Consider the following 7,711-nt stretch of genomic DNA (forward strand, 5'->3'; position numbering starts at 1 on the left):
GACGAAAACTATTAAAAAATCGTACTTCAAAAAGTATGGAAAGTATGCGAAGAAATATTAAATTTATCGTTTAATATTTGCCACTTAGCAATGTTAACGTGTATTTATCAAATCACAAATGCAGTGCATTTGTGAATTAGCCGGAAAATATTTTAAATATCCTCTTCATTGTTTAAAACACATGTACCAGCTATCGGGTTGCTATACAATGATTTTGTCGCGGTTATATTTCATAATTCATAAAAAAGCTGTGAAGAAATTTTTTATGTAAATTGCAATTCATTACATATAATGTTGATAATTTCTTATGCCGCTTTAATGCATCGGCAAAATTTAATAACCGAAATTATTCCGTAAATAAAATATTTCTTGAATATTATAATTTGTTTTCTAATAAATAAATTTGATCTTAAAGATGCAAAAGAAAATAGAAATTTTGATATATGTCTTATGTTTATCATTACATTGTAAATGTCTTTAAATAGGACAAATAGAAAAACGCAATCGATGAATAAAGCACGATAAAATTGAAGAAAGACGTATAGGCACATCGAATAGAATCTTTCTTAGAAATGGCTTAAAATTGATACTAAATAAAGAGCTAATTTTTCCAAGTTATGTCAAACATAACATACAAGTTGATAGCATGCATTTGTTTCAAAGTAGTTTCGTATATTATCCAAGTTCTATAATAGAGTATCAATATCGATGACAACGACGTATGATAATAGTGGAGACGTTGCTGATACGAACAATAATTGATAGATAATGATTACTGATTATAATAATAATTAATAGCAATAGTTAGAGTAATAGTTGGAGCAATAACCGTAATAATAATTACGACGATATGAGAATAATAATTGTCATAATAAAAAATTATTTTTAATAATAGTAGTAGTAATAATAAAGTAGCAATAGTATTAGTAATAATAATTCTTATTATTACTATAATAATGATAATGACATTAACGTTTCTTGATAAAATAAAAATAATTAGATAACGAGCTATCTTCTAGGTAATAATGCGAACCGTACGTCTACTATTCGGGCAACAGGAATAATACTATCAGTTAATTATTAAACGTAATATCTATATTAAAAGAAAATAATAAGATTCTTCTATCAGTGTATTTAACGTTACATTATACATATATATTTGCGAGTATGTATATATATATATATAGATGTATATATATATACATCTGATTTGCATTTCGTGAGGGTAAATAATATGAAGTATATAATTGTACATGTGTGCAAATATATACTCGGTGTGCAATGTCGTGTTGGATGTTAATACGTTTATTAATGAGCACCATAAAAAGAATGGTGCTTTTTGTCTGTTCACATATATATATTTTTTTCATATATATATTTATATGTGTACAACCGTGATTAAAATTATATATTAAACCTCTTTAATACATTTACATTACTTGTTTCCGTCGTTCTATATAATAAGATACTAATCGGGGATCCACGGCGGCATTGAATTAATCGAACACTTTTGGCATTTCTTTTTAGTCCCGGTATTTCTCGTAAGTTTTGTAAAATGAGGACATTCCTCGACAAATTGTATGGGCGTGCGTTTATACGTGCGTTGCGTGCGCACGAAAAATGTCTCGGCTTATGTCAATTCGCTCGTCAGAAAAGTCCTTGCTCGTCTTCGTGTCCGCCAAAGTTTTGTTTATATCGCGACGATCCTTTCTAACAAAAGTTAAGTCCGTTCCGCGTGTAATTCAATCTTCCGTTTAACAACTTCGCAGCACTTATTGCTCGCACTCTAGTCTACATTTCTCCGTCTTTCTCTCTTCCTACCTTTTACCCAGGGTTGGTAAAAGATGTTTTCTTTTCAGAACAAAACACTGTGTTTTTTAAACATGTTTTTAATGCTTCATACATGCTTTAAACAGTATTATAAAAAAACATGTTAAAAACATCTTTTAAGCATGTTTTAAACACTTCAAAACATGTTTAAAACAATTTTTACCAACCTTGCTTTTACCCTTTTCTCTCTGTTCCCAGTCTGTACACTGGCAGTGTGTCTTACAGATCCTTTGGATTTGACTTGGCACAAACAACAGAGTTTTTGTAAAAAAGGCACTATTTTTGTAAAGCGAAATAGTCTTGCTCGAGACATCCTAATTTTATTTTCCGCGAAACACACAGATCTCTATCGGGTGGAAAATATTGATGAGAATACAAGTTCGGCGCGTGACCATCGGTTTTCATTTATTAGAATTTTCATTTATTAGAATGATTTTGACCTATCTGTCGAAATTCAACAAATGATGTATGTATTATGGGAGCCGAAGCTGTAATGTGCCTTTGTAAAAAGGTTTAGCTGTGTGATTAGTCGAAATTTGAATTTCTTTTTCTACGTCGGGGAGGAAATAATTATCGTCGAAATCTACATTTTCATAGCTCACACGATCTTACACGTACAAACATGTAAACGCAATTTAATTTGGGAATTTTTAGATCCTGCTATTTATTATATTCATATAAAAACAGTCATCAGTCTTATAAAGTTTTAGTGCAAAAGCATATACATTTTTTGCATATTTCAAAGTCTGAATTGTGCGAATTACTCGCGACGAGGAAGATGAAATATGCGTGGATGTCATGTTAAGATGAGAATGATCGTATTATAAAATGAGAAAGTTTCGCGGAAAAAAATAGTTGTTTTACTATAAATCACGATCAGTTTCATACACATTATATAACTATCGTAATATTCAAATTCACCAATCTGGCGAATAATCGAAAGTGCTTTTCGTGCTTTTTACTCTCATAATATTTCATTATCTAAACGAGTATACAGATGTTCTAAAAGAATGTATAACAGTAGCAACTTCTTCATATAATTTATATTGAATTTTCACTTTATTTCTAAATAATCTAAAATGTATTTCAGCTTAACTAAAATTTTTTAAAATATCAGCTTTATTGAACAAGTTTAGTTTATAAAATTCAAATATTTGAATATAATAAATATTTGAATGATTTTACAAATCAATTTCGATAAAATATTTTAATAAAATGTCTTAATTCTACCAAACTCTAATTAATAATAACAAAAGAATTATATACGTCGACTTATTCCAATCAAATTTTCATTATGCAAGAATTTTACTTCCTAATCTAATTGTCGCTATTGGTGTACACTTTTCTGAACAGCTATATTATCAAAGTTGACCATTAGGTTGTCTTGCAATTATCTATTCTGGTCCGCATGAAAAAATGATGGTGCACCAATGTGCGTATGTTAATTTCCGTTGGTTTAAATACGGTCGTCCCGATTGTAGTCGTGTATTAACGGGACCAAGCGTTTCGTTCAACTGCGATATTCAGCAGAAAATATGAGTTGTGCAATTTACGGTTCCGAGTGTGAGTAATTGATCACACTGTCCGAGCTCGCTGCTAAAGTTGTAAACGCATACAAATATCCAGTCGTACGGGTTATTAATAGTCAGTGGTGTACATTGTATAGTAATTGTATATATACGGATATCAAAATTTTGAAAAGACGTCTACATGATCAAAAAGTGCGTTTTCTGCATATGATAGAATAGCGTCGAAGGTAATAAAGAAAAGAGACTTTTTTGCATCTTCGATCACATCTGTATCCTTATGGGAAATATTTGTAGAGATGGTTACAATCATCTAAAAAAGCAGTTATATTCATTATATTGCGTTCGCTTGATTTTGTTCGCATTTGTTCACAGTTTTTATATTTGAGAATAAAAATAAAATAAGTTACCTTGATTCATGATAATAGAAAATGGGTGTGTAGAGCTGTAGGCATGTCATCTACCCTTCGCTCGATCAGTGAACGACGTACGGCTCCGAAACAGCCTATTTTTTTCAATAAACTCATCTCATCACAAATTTAACGTGAAATGCGGTTACATTTTTATTTATATAGAACGAACTTGTTATCTTAATAATTAGAGATTTAGTCATCATTCAACGTTAAATGTGCGATAAACATATGAGCGCTTTTCCGCATACTCTTTCGCTCTTTTATTTTATCTCTTTCGCATTTTATCTTTCTTAATTCACGGCATATCTCACTCTATCATGAATTTTATTCTCACTCTTCCTTTCACTTTCCTTATTTTCATCGAGAGGTTTCGATTCGGACGTTAAAAATATAAAAAAAGAAACGACAGAGAAATCAACAGACGTTATTACATTGACACAGCCAAATCTTTGTTTATACATTCGCTCCATCATGCTGTTCCTTTCGAATACGTGACATGGTTGCCAGAGCCAATTTAAGATTACCATGATCGCTGCAATTAGTCCCGCCTGATCTTCGGTTAATCCAAGCGATTGAATTAACGAGCTTTGATCGCAAAAATTAATTAAAGAAAAAAATTTGATCGTCTATAGATCAATGAGAAACGTTTTCTATCGAGTCATTTATATTTTCCTCATAATTTTTTAAATTTATGGCCAATTTTCTAATATATACATCTAATATATACAGCTGCTTTGAATCATGCTTTACATAAAATCCGACGATGTCTTAAACTAGCTCGGTTCATCTCAATATCACATGGTGACGTTGCGCTGGTGGTTTTTTCTTTTTCTTCTTAGTTTCTTGCATTCCTCTTGCAGCCTCACATAATTAGGAAGCAATGATCCTCATCCTACGCGAATCCTCTCTTCCCGCTTTGCCTTCTTTTCGCTTCGTTTAACAAACTCAATGAACACTTGGTGGATATTGCGTTTATTGGTGTACTGGACGATACTCCGTGATCGCGACTCGCGGAATTGAGGTCCTTTGGCGAATGCGGCGAATTCCAAACGTTCATTCCTGATTAACTTAATTTATCGTTATCGTAAAGAGATCGGCGATACCGGCTAATAAAAGCGAAAGCAAGATATCGATCGTAACAGCAATGAGATTGTAGACAACGCGCGTTCGTACGTGCGTGGAGATATGCATCGATCGTATTCGTCTCTTTAACTTCATTAAAATTAGAGATTCACCATATGTGCGGCGATCCTACTTGGCCACTGGGAGTCGTCCAGTTCACTATCCTTACAATATTATTACTCGCTGATTGGCTGACATGCGTTACAATCGCAGATGGATACATGTCCTCCGCATGTATATAACTGCAATAATCTATTAATCTAATGTATCTTATTTATAACAAACACTGGCTTTCCGTGACTGTGTAACTCGGGAGAGGAAAGGAGTATAACAACACACTACAATATCAGTGTTAACGAAATGGATTCACGCGAATTATATAATCTTAATGCGAGCGTAATATATCCTTTTCGCGTGCATGTACAAAAAATACAGCGCGTCTCATTCAGTCCGTTAAAAATGTACATGCGGAAATAATAATAATAATAATAATATAATAAGAGCAATAATAAAAATTAAAATAATTAGAGTAATCATTATGTGATAATAATAGTAATAATAATTGGAATAATAATACTTAGCGTCGTTATTATTACTACCATTATCATTATGTATACGCATATATAAGTGTGCTACGAATATTTATATATATAAAAATGAAGTATTTCATCCATATATACATAAGCAGTATATCTCTCGCTTCCTCTCTCTCACATATTATACACACGCAATACTGCACACACACACACACACACACACACACACACACACACACACACACACACACACACACACACACACACACACACACACACGCACGCACGCACGCACGCACACACACACACACACACACACACACACACACACACACACATTCTCTATGTACAAAGAGTAAACAATGAAATATTACACCGCTCATTAATTTTGAATCCCCATTCTCATAACGAGTAATCATGGAGAAATCAACAAATTCTACAATCGACATAAAAAGTTCTTCATCACTGCCACGTTCGTCTCGAATCGTGCAAGCCTTTCGAAAATGTCGCGTCATATGAATATTATGTATTCATCGCGTATTATTACGAACAAGATACTATCAACCCTTTCGATACAGTAGAGTTCAGTCGAAAATAATTCTCACTAGTCGAGCGTAAGGGATTTAATAGCACATAGCTATTAAATGTATGCCGGAGAATTTCATATATTTTTAAGGATATAAGAATGATTTTATGTATTCTTTGATTTAATCCAATAAGTGTTTCAGTGGATGACAGTTACTCTTCATGCCGAAAGGATTAAAAACAATCTTTCAAAAATTAATGTAATTGTCAAAATTTAGATTAATTTATAATACATTATTAATTTTTACATGTTATTATTATCTTGACGTTTCATAGAAATGTGTATATATACATCTACGACTCAATATTCAATTTTTATTTAAAATTGAATTTATTATCCATTATTATTTTATTATTTTAATTATTATCACTCATACATATGACTGTATACAAGTGATAATTATGAAAAAAATTACAATTTTTCGGCTACATATTTAATGTTACTGCGTTGCAAATAGACATTATTTATGAAATATCTGTATAATAATAAATTACAAATTTAATACTGTATTATAAGCTAATTGTTCAAATATTTAAGTTTTTAAGTTGACGATTAATAGTCGAAAAATTTATATACAATTCGATACAATTTATAGTCGAAATTCTTTTATCACTTCTGGATCTCTATTACGATTGTTATCTTCGGACTAGCATTCTGTCGGAGATTGATTTTTAAAAAGAAAAAGGAAAATTAATGGAAATATTGGACATAATATTGCTTTCTAAAAAAAAAAAAAAAAAAAAAAACATAAAATTATACCTTATTATTAGATTCCTTTTCAAAATTGAAAGAAAATCCAATTGATTTCCATTTTCCCATTTGTGTACTTATAAGACCTACTTCATCATCTCTGCATTATATTTTTATAAAAAGAAAGTCATCAAAGAAAGTCAAAAATTACAGAGTAATCAGTCAAAGATTTTTTTCCATTTGTCAAAGAATCAGAAATTTGCCTAAAAAGCTGGAATCTCCAGCTGAAAATCGAAAAGGTGGCAATTGTGATCTCTATTGATAGTCACGAAAATTTACTGAAGATCAATGATGTTTAATAGTATCTCGTCGGTGGAACAATATATCGATATATATATATATATATATATATATATGTGTGTGTGTGTGTGTGTGTGTGTGTGTGTGTGTGTGTATAAAACACGATAAATATATTTATTTCCTCCACCCTGTCAACTTTAGAATTAGCAGCATAATCTTTCATCTATCTCTTAATTACAGCGTCTCGATAGTAAAAAGGTAGTAAGTAATGATAGAAACAGTAGCAGTACTCCTACTGGTATCAACAACATTAACATAGCAATTGTGGTAATAAAAGTAAAAAAAAAAAGATAAAACGTGATGGATCGCTTACGTTTGTAAAATATGTTTAAGAATCTAAACCTACCGTCCGCATGTATGCGCATATGTATGTTAATATATATGTATATATCTCTCTATGTATGTATAAAGGTTCATCGCCATCGTACAAATTTTCAGTCTGTTTCGGCGACACCGCGTCAAATTTTTCTACTATTATACCCTTCTTGCCGCAAACAACGAGAAAACAACGATGTCCCGTGTTCGTTCACGCTATCGACGTTTATGAACACGTGCTGGCACATCTCTCTTTCGCAATACACATGCGCTTCTTATTATGTGTGTAAAGTTTCTCAACATTTACTAGATATTAATATATATATATATATA

This window comes from Atta colombica, unplaced genomic scaffold (genome assembly GCF_001594045.1).
Source record: "Atta colombica isolate Treedump-2 unplaced genomic scaffold, Acol1.0 scaffold207, whole genome shotgun sequence".
Lineage (NCBI taxonomy): Eukaryota > Metazoa > Arthropoda > Insecta > Hymenoptera > Formicidae > Atta > Atta colombica.